The 10,483-nt window shown below is 34.9% G+C and overlaps 1 long non-coding RNA gene across 13 annotated transcripts; it reads right to left on the minus strand.

Moving 5' to 3' along the window:
• Positions 1-215: 215 nt before the first annotated feature.
• On the minus strand, positions 216-10,143 carry LOC118046125 (uncharacterized). 13 transcript variants are annotated; one of them, XR_012168422.1, is made up of 14 exons: positions 9,688-10,143; positions 9,113-9,336; positions 8,660-8,775; positions 8,399-8,554; positions 6,722-7,392; positions 6,391-6,592; positions 5,464-5,537; positions 5,188-5,308; positions 4,282-4,388; positions 3,792-3,858; positions 2,210-2,249; positions 1,985-2,044; positions 764-1,725; positions 216-409 (listed from the first exon to the last, which is right to left on the minus strand). It is a non-coding gene; the product is annotated as an uncharacterized lncRNA (long non-coding RNA). The 13 variants fall into 13 exon arrangements; XR_012168418.1 differs by having other exon boundaries at positions 764-2,044; positions 2,210-3,858; positions 6,722-6,744; positions 7,283-7,392; XR_012168416.1 differs by having other exon boundaries at positions 764-2,044.
• Positions 10,144-10,483: the final 340 nt, after the last annotated feature.

The following is a 10,483-nucleotide window of genomic DNA, read 5'->3' on the forward strand; positions in this document are numbered from 1 at the left end:
TCAATTGCATACACTAACAAAACATCTTCATCTAATTTCAATTAATACATACATGTACACATAAAACTTGAAGATAGTTCATCATAAAACTAGAAATTCTCAAAGAGGTCTTGTTTTTAGTTTAATGGCGAGCATCTACTAGTTACTTCTATAGACCTTGAATAAATCCTGAACATTTGTAGCCAGTACAGCATCTGGAAAAGGTAAAAAAACTCATCATCAAAGTGTCCAGTTAACGTGGAAAAGAAAAATCAATTATTTCTCATAACATGATGGTTCCAGTTCCTTGGACTAAAACGAAAAATCACCCAACAATGAGTGAAGGAAAGAAAAACCTAGAAATCCACAAGAAGCTTCCTTGAATCTACAACGAAAGTAGAAGAGTTGATATCCACAAGAGTAAGGAAACCTGTAAAATTGCAAAAAATCAAATTTCACTGAACAAGCATCAAGCATTAAGACTAAAAAATATGCGTGCCTATACAAGTCCCCTAAATCCTTCACTAGGTCAAATCAAAGCAGGTATAAAATCCGTAACATATTAATTTAAGTAACAAAATATCCAAATAATTCTTAAATAATGATGTTTTAATTACTTATTTGCAAATTCACCATCTACTAGACTGTGTTTTATTAATATCTACCATGTTAGTTGTATCGATTAGTTTATTGACAGTAAAGGACAAAAACCTATTGTGAGGCACTTTCAGCTAAAATTGTAGCTTAGGTTGTAATATGTAGAAAATTTTAATTGAGGAAATACCTTACATTTTAGCATAGCACACGCATCATCCTGAAAGCAAAGCACATGTTAAATAAAAGCATTCTACATTCTTTATCCCCAAAAAATAATTAGCATTTTTCTCTTTGTTAGAGTTTGATACCTTATCTTGGACATGTCCTGAAATTCACTCTAGCAGGTCTTTCACATCAAACTCAAGCTCAGACTGTATTTTTATGGCTTATGTTTGTCGTTGAAGTAAAGATACATAAATCATAATCTCACATTAAAAACAATAAGTACAACAGAAGACATTTAAGCATTAAAATCCAGTACCGTAGTACCTCGTCACTCGCCTCAAGTTCAGCTTGCCTTTCTAGAGTTCCTCCTGTTTCTCAGAGAAATTTACATGTTGATCTAGTGCCTTCTTATTTACATGGTTGAACTACTGAAGTTGCTCATTGCACCAATGAAGCATTTTATGCAACTCTTTCACACTCCACTAATAGCTATACATTCCAATAAAAGAGAGCATGTCACTTTTGAAAAGCTAAATGCTTTAGTAAAACCATGTAAACATGACCTATCTCAGTACGTAACGAGTACATGTGGAGGAAGATCAAAACATCATCTTCTAAGATTTCAGCAAAGATAACAATCGGCAAATCAAGCAAGATAAATTGATTTAAAACATTGATTACAAGACATAATAGTTTAACAATATATATTAAAAGGCAAGAATAAAAAATTGAAGCTCAGACTAGTCATTTATCACATAAAGAAACAATAAAGCAAATTCACAGTCCAGAGTTCTTATGTTGTGACTTGATTTAAAACATTGATTACAAGACATAATACTTTAACATTATATTAAAAGGCAAGAACAAAAAACTGAAGCTCAGACCAGTCATTTATCACATAAAGAAACAATAAAGCAAATTCACAGTGCAAAGTTCTTGTGTTCTGACTTCAGCCAATGAGTCTATCCATCCTGTCAAAAACACCTAGAAGAACGGTTAGTCAAAAAATCTTTTTATAGTGAAATATTAAAATAAAGTTTCTAGAAACAACTCAAAACACACTTTAGAGTTATTGTGTTATGACTTTAGAAAATGAGTTAGCATCATTTAGTTCCTGCCCCTTCAATTAAGGACCATGTAATATCTAAAACTTCAGCAGATAAAACTTGATGTCCTGCACATCCCTATTAAATAACAGCAATTATTAGAATACAAACTTAAAAGGGTGACATTGAGAAAATACCTCAATCTCATAGATTGGAAATGAGAGTGTATGAGGAAACATACATCGAGTAGTTGATGCCTGTCATAATTGAATAGGTTATGAAAGAGATCACTCAATACAAAACGAGTGGCTACTAAAGAAACGTAGTGTAAGCCCATAACAAAATTTTGATATCAATTAACTCCAATAAAAATTTATTGAAAAGGACACCAACAACAACAACTCAAGGACATGATCACTCACAATGAAAAAAAAATATTCTTGTCAGGTCCATTATCTCCAACTGTAGAAGACACTTGTAAGAGAAAGCACAGGATAGCTCATTTTAAATGGATCAAGCTAAAGTCAAATAAATTGATGAAACAAAGAAAGCACAAGAAAATTAATAAATTAACCAAGATCCAATCAGTTCCTAAAAACAAGGAACAACAACAAAGAAATGCATCCCGCATCCCCGTCTTGATCCTTGCTGCCCCACTTTTAACTCTCATAAGGTGCACTATACACTGTTAACATTTCCAAAATTTCATGATTTCAAAAGGATTACACATAAACACATATATGATGACAAAGTGATGATATACATATTAAATGACCATACTTTTAATAAATGACAGATTTATGAAACTACCATGCTTTCTCAACATGAATCTCGGCGCGCTGGATTACATGATGGACAATTTCTTACAGAAGATGCAGGAATTATACATTGTGGGAAGTAGTTTCTGATCCAGTTATACATTGTAAGATATGGATCTTGAGCAATGGTCAAAACATTTGGTCTCTCTGCTTGGTTATATAGGTCAAACATTGACGAATCAAATCATGTAATCCATCATATGCACATACAAAAATCAACATCCACTATTTCTGTGAGAATAAGACCAAAGAAAATATGTTGTGAAAACTGTCAGACTCAAATCAAACGCACCTTCACCTCATTTGAGATAGTAGGCTTTGTACGGAATTCAACCCTGAAAGCTTTTATAATTATGTCTTCGCGTAGTATTCGTTCTTGAGTTTGGTCATGCCTAAAAGGGCGTTTGCCAAAGAGCATTTGGTAAAACAAAACTCAAGTTGACCGGACATCAACCAACATCCCAAGAAAAGGCATTTTAAAGAAGGTTAAATAGATGAAGCTTAAGCAGTCAATTATATACGGTGATAACCAACTTTTTTGAATTCTCATGGAGGTCTAAATAGACTCCATCACTAAATAGCAGGTGAGCAACAAGTCAAACATGCAAAGGTTAATGTTTCTATTATCAAATGAAACTACTTGCTGAAGTTTTGGCTTTGTAAACCTCGCTAAATCCTCCTTTCCCAAGAAGGTTTAAAAGGGCATACCAATGATTTAAAATCTAAAAATTATTTTTCTGGGGTTTGAGGTCAGGACACATCAGTTCAACATCAGTCTATCACCTTTAGTGCAATGGGTGGCAATAATAAATGATAATAAACTATTTTCTTCCAAAAAGTCACCTACCTGAGTTAGCAACGAATATACAAAAACATTTGGGGCAATATATTACCATACACCCATCAACATATAGGCATGCATTACAGCAAGCAAGAGGCCTGTCAGAAAGCAGATCATAAATATAGCAGTAACTTAGAATGCCACAAAACCTTCAGACAGTTTCTCATAGCTAGAGACATACGCCAATAATTTAGAGTATAGACAGCACCAATGCCTTGTGACTAAAGATCACCAATGATCCTTTCTTGGTATATAAATGCCTTAACCATAGTTTGAAAAGTGCCAAAAACATGCACAAAGCGTAGAAAGAAGTTATTGCCAAATATTACAAGAAATATGTTTTACCAGATTGTCGCTTCTTCAATGATTTCCGCTGCCGCTCAACAACCTCCTTGGTTTCTAATAACTGTCTCTGAAAATTAAATCATGAAAGAAAACATTATGACCACCTATATAGGCATAACTGGCTGTAAGTCACTAGTAACAACAACATGATAGACTTTGTTGGAGCGTGAAGGATGAATAGTACAATCCTTAATAATGTGCCCCTGCTGCTTGCAATAATTACAAAATTTAAGGACAGTTAGGACATAAATTAGAAAAAAAAAAAAGGGGGATTGTGTCGAGCGCCTTTCTCTATTCCTCAACAATTGCAAGGGTTAACAAAAACAAAAGCTAAAATCCCCCGCTATAATCCACGTCCAAAATTGATGGTGTTAAGCCATTTATCATCTTCCTATGATTAAATATGACTATGTACTCCTATGACCAAGAGTCGCCACACATAGCATTTGACCAAACTTCCTTATTGTCTTCGCTCAAGGTTTTTGCATACCTCTCTTGAAGAACACAAAAATAATAGGGATATGCAATCAGCTATTAGCCACTTGTTGATTATTCTTCTTCACTATCTTCGCTCTCATCGCTGCAACTCCACAACCACTAGAAATATACATTCAGAAAATAACCAGATGTATAGATAACCAACATAGACAACACATTGAATATATAAATCATCAAATGCATGTACTTATAAGCAAGTATAAGCCATCCTAGGTATTACTGCATCCTTGCAACATAAACAAAAAAAGTTCCAAGAACATGTATCATAGCATGGTTCACATAGAATGCCAGAGAATGTGAATTGTGAATTATGATATACGAGGTATCAGTGCATGAGTTCTACTAACATATGCTATAAACATCACCAAGTCCTTTCCCAATTGAATTTGCATCCATAATTTTTAAACATATATGCAGGTATTATTTGCAAAGTTAAGATTTAAAGGATAATGTCCTTCAAAGTCCAATGGCAGATACTCCCCATTGAGCATTTGGGTTTGGCTGCTATCCAATCATTTTATTCCAGGTCCCATAGTTTGTGTCATTATAATTTCTTCATCAGTATTTATTCACTTTATGTGCTTCAGAACAAAATATGTTTTTGTTTCCTTATAGAGTTATATTCAGCCAGATATATATATCATATAAGAATGTCATTTCATGGATACAAACATGAAAAGCATAATTATGTGTCATACATACATGCAAGCAATATTTACAAGTAAAGACCTGAAGTGTGTGATTGGTATTCAAAAATATACCAGTGGACAGAACATGATGGTTTATAGCAAGGTATGACAAAGCGGAAGAAATTAAAGTTTTTTTATCCTTCTAAATTATAGCCAGCACAAACATGAAGTTCAAAAGGAGCTAAATCCCAGAACAAAACTGAAGTTACCTATATTTAGGGAACTTTGAAAGTCGCGTAGCATCCAAGCCTGTAGTAAATTTTTGAGCAGCTTGAACATTGTCTGTACCTGAAAAAATATTACCAATGGGATACCCGATACATGATATTCCTGAAAGCAGGACACCACCAGAAAAAGAACACCAGATTAAACCAAGCCATAAAGGTGTGCAAAAAAAAAAAGAGCAGAAAACTCAGATATGCTCTTAAAATTAATAAAAAGCCCCCCAAAATAACACACCTGAATGGGCTCTAAAAGAAGCACACCTGTAATACATAGGCTATAATGGCAATTTTAGAATTGGAGCAACAAGAAACCCAAGCCGTGGAACACCAGGTGGCTGCGACAAGAAAAAGTCATAAAAAGTACTGAAAACCTGAGAAAGGAAGCAGCAAAAAAGAGATGAGCTTTATAAAACTGCAAAAATCAAACTCATAACACAAAAAGTAAAGAGCAAAATGACTAACGCAAGACAATGGGATAAGAAAGAATAATATGAAGCTGGAAGCTAACAATAAATCAATAACAGTAATTGGAATCCAAGTAAAGCTAAACCGCTAAGAAAAAGAGAGTAGGAATGCAAAACAATGGAAAAAAGAGAGAGAATAACATAGGCTATAATGACAATTTTAGAATTGGAGCAACAAAAAACAACCCAAGCCATGGAACACCAGGTGGCTGTGACAGAAAAAAGTCATAAAAGGTACCGAAGGCCTGAGAAAAGAAACTGCAAAAAAGAGTTGAGCTTTATAAAACTGCAAAAATCAAACTCACAACAACAAATAAGAGCAAAATGACAAACACTCTTAATGGGATAAGAAAGAGAACTTGGAAGTTAACAATAAACAAATGATAGTAATTGGAATCCAAGTAGAGCTAAATCGCTGAGAAAAAGAGAGCATGAATGCAAAACAATGGAAAACAGAGAGAAGATAACATAAGAACTTCTCTACAAGTCTTCTAATCAGACTCAAACAGACACAACCCAAAAAGCCAAACCCCATCTGCCTATGATGAGAAAGATGGCAATTAGGGCAGAAGGCATGATTGCCATAGCTAACATGCTACTCAGCCTAAATTCAATTAACTTAACATGGCAAGGATGTACTGAATAGCAATAAATAAAAAAGCAAATCAAACCAAACCAAGCCGAGAACCAGTCATCACCAAACCTAACTAAATGAAAACCATACCTATAACCCCCAAACAGAGAAGATGGATTGGGTAACCCAAAACAAATCCAGCCCCACGTAGGATCAACACCTTTCCCAACACCAAAACACCTTGTATAACCTGCAAACGTCCTGCACAACTTGCCACTTGGAGCACCTTTCATGGGCAGCAATTCCATTGCATCAATAAAGCAAAGAGGACCGACGAATCAGAGCCAAAAGCCTTTGAGATCAGCACCAAATCCCCCAAAAACAGCAAGCCAAAACCCAGACAAAAGGAAAGAAAAAGAAGGCTGATGAGTCACGCCATCATTGCAAGGCAAATAGAGACACAAAAGCAATCCCACCTTACCCTAACAGCTCAGTTCTTGGTGGCTTCGATGGAGAAAGAGAAGAGGAGTGCAGGAAAACCAGGAAAAAGAGACAAAAATTCACATAAACAAAGGAGAAGATGAGCCCCAATAGCTAGCAGCCCCAATCCCAGCTCCAGCAAATGAAACCCAAACCAAAAAACATAATGCCCCATGCTGAATGAAGGAAAATTAACACAACAAAAAAAAATATAAGCATGCTCCTAGCCCAAGCCCACCAACATAAGCTGAATAGAAGGGCGGGAAAGCCAGCCAAAAAGAGCTGAGGAAGAGGTAAAAAAGCCAGCCAAGAAGCACTTTGCACTTTTCCATTGAATAGGAAGTTGTCTCTTGATATACAGTGGATTCACCAATCCTTTTAGTTTTTTTGTTATTTCTTCAACGCATCATGCATGTTATACAATCCAAAACTTGCAAACTGGATTATCTAATTTGTGGCCTATTTATCATTATCTTTTATCTCTACTTTTATCACTCACAAAGAACACCAAGAGAGATCATTCAAGCACATTCAGGACAAGCTTAAAAAGATGTGAGTATACCCGATAATACCCACACTACCAAGTCTTAAGGAATCTTCGCAAACTTTAATCCTGGCTTGTCTCTATTCTTTGGAAACAGATATCAGCAGATCCGATATGATTTTGGTTCTCTGCATCAAGAAGAAAACGAGCATTAGATATGGTCACAAATCTGCTGCTAATGAAAAACTTGTTACACTGCTGAGTGAGTGGATACCCTGCCTATTGTTGGTTGCATAATGAAGAGAACTAAGCAACCAGGTTAAATGCCTGAAAAAAATAAAAATGCCAGTTTCGAGATTCCACCTAAAGCCATATGCAAATGCTAATAAACTGACAAGTTTAAATCAAGTAAATCAAAAGGCCTAGAACTCTTCACCAATGACATGCAAGAACGCATGCCTTAAATGTCATTGCCTTGAAACTAGAACAATGTTAAATGTTAAGTTCTTTCCAAGTTTCATCAACTCTATAAGCCTCCTGCACCATTTATACATTCCTTTATTGGGAGGCCATATTTAATCTCCTCCTCAACATTACATTTCCCACTTTAAAATATCCAATTATTAGTAAGGGTGCAAAATAAGAGACACCAAAAACTCAACGCATTTACTAAGTATCATATGGCATCATAGCATGCAATGAAACTTGAAACATTTGGGTAATTTTATTACCATATACTACTTAATGAGAAAGTGACTCAATGAAAATGTAAATGAACCAACATAATTGTGCGGAAATCATCCATCACAAAGGCATCTCCTATAGAAATGAATTCATCATAGAAGGCATCTCTAAGGGAACCAATTTGGTTTCTCAATTTATCCACCATGCATAATTAAGTAGCAAAACAGTGATGTTAGCAAAACAATGATGTCTTGGAAGTGCTCTAGCTTGTCCTTCAGAACAGAAAACTCATTGCAGAACTAGAAAATATAACAAATTGTAATAGTGTTAACAAACTGGAACATAGGTTTCCTTTGAGTCAAAATAACTCGACAAGAATAGATCATGCTCCTAGATCACAAAAAATTAGGCCATCAAACCTGTCTCAACAATAGAGAAAAAAGTCCCGTGGCTGATCAACCTAAAAAATATCATCCTCCAGAATGGAAAGACCAGTTTTATAGCACTTACCCAGCAAACAAAGTTGAAGAAAATCTGGATGCAAAGCAGTCAAATGTTCAGAGGAAGTGCGCAGTTTTTTCACAGCTTCCAGCAAAGGGGCCACACCACGCATTGGTACATCAAGCATCAAAACTTGGTCTTTGAATCTCTTACTAACAGCTATGACTGCCAACTCAAAAAGATTAGTTAGCATCAACTAAGTAAATAGAAAAACAACATTCTACTCACACACATTTTAAATTTAATCAAGGGTAAACAAAAATAAAATACACTTTTCCGACGCCAAACGAATCTGGTCTGGAACACAACAAGTGAGAAACCTGGAAAGGATGAAAACTAGTCTTCTCACTTGCTCATTGGTAACTGGCCCAGAAGTGCATGCCTCTCTGCCACCCATTCACCACTTATAAATAAGTAAATAAATACACACACAATTATATATAAAAATTAAAATAAAAAACCACGAAAGAACTCATTCTCTAAACCCAAATCAACATAATACTCATACCCTTCTTCTTCTTCTTATTTCAAAACTTAGTCTTTCTTCAATTTCAACAACCATCCATTTCTAACACAATGAACCCTAAAACTTCCAAAACTTCTTTCTTCTTCTTTTTAACAGTAAAACTATCTCATAACAATAATAATAATTTAACTAGCTAAACATATCACAGTGAACGTATTTTGTTTTAAGAAAAAATAAAGAATAATGTTGCGACTCACAAAAAATAAAGATAACCGAGTGGGTGAAGAGTCGGGTTGAGCTGTTCAAGAAAAGCCAAAAGCCGAGTCGACTCATCATGTAGCACTTCATCTGCTTTCTTCTAGTGAATCGATAACAAACCAAAATCCACTGCGTTGCTTGATAGCCCTTGGATTTGCGCCACCAACGATTCTGTCGTCGCCATCTTCTGTCTTTGTTTATTCCCCTTTTTTTTTTTTTCTTTCTTTTTCAATCAATTACAAAAACAAATAAATTTGTTTGAGAGAGAGAGAGAGAGATTTCACAAGGCTTTTGTAAGCAGGAAATTATCTTCTGCCTATCTGTGTACGAGCCAAAATCTGAAATTATTCCATGATTTTTGAAGCAAGAAAATAAAAATAAATAAATAAATAAATAACAGTTTCCAAGATTAAAAAATAAATGCTTAAAAAAACTAACAACTGCTAACTAGGTTTTCAACTTCCAGAAATTCACAGAATATACAAAAATCGGAGTCTCAAACCCTAACTTCTAAGTAACAAATACAGGCACTAAAACCACGGCGTAGCGGAGCAAGATTAGCAAGAAAACTTACGAAATTGCCACTCCATCGACTATAAAGGGGTTTGGCTTGAAGAAGAAGAAGAAGATGAGGAGTAGTGGAGGACTGGGTTTGAGCGGGCGAGTTAATGGTTTAGGTGTTGGGTGGGTGCGCAGGTTAAGGCTGTTGAGCAGAGTGCTCCAGCGGTGTGTTTTAGCGCTGGGTCTCTATCAGATGCTTTGACATGTCTTCCTCTTCCACTAAGTTCTTGACCGCTGTCACTGCATAATATGATCCAAGAAATCCTTCCTCTTCGCTACATACTTCTACTTTGTCTCCACCGTGGAACTCCATTGTTGTTCCAGAATTTAACACGCAAAGAAAAGATCGAACTTGAAAGATCAAGGAATTTTTTTTCATCTACTGTAAATCAAAATCAATGAAGTGAAAGTGTAACAGACGGGTTGTTTTTAACGTTACTCTTTTCCTACAGGGAAGAGGATTGTGATGTCGATTTGATTTTTCTAGGCTTTTAACGGATAGTTTTCTTTCTTGTTTCTTCAGTACTAAAGGGTTCCCCATGAATATAATACCCATATTATTATAATATGTGATAAAATATTTTTATTTTAATAACTCTTTTTATGCCATAAGTTTTACTCATGGGTATTGAATTTAATTTAAGATTGGGGAGTTGACAAATAAATTAAATTTATTATAAAATAATATTATTTAAAAAAATTAAAAATAAAAATCCTTTAAATTTGTAATATTAGAATTTCATCTTAATTTGACTGATCAATGTCCATTTATATTCAAAATAAAACCTATTTAAATTAGGTTTTGAGTT

This window comes from Populus alba, chromosome 17, assembly GCF_005239225.2.
Source record: "Populus alba chromosome 17, ASM523922v2, whole genome shotgun sequence".
In the NCBI taxonomy this organism is placed as follows: domain Eukaryota; kingdom Viridiplantae; phylum Streptophyta; class Magnoliopsida; order Malpighiales; family Salicaceae; genus Populus; species Populus alba.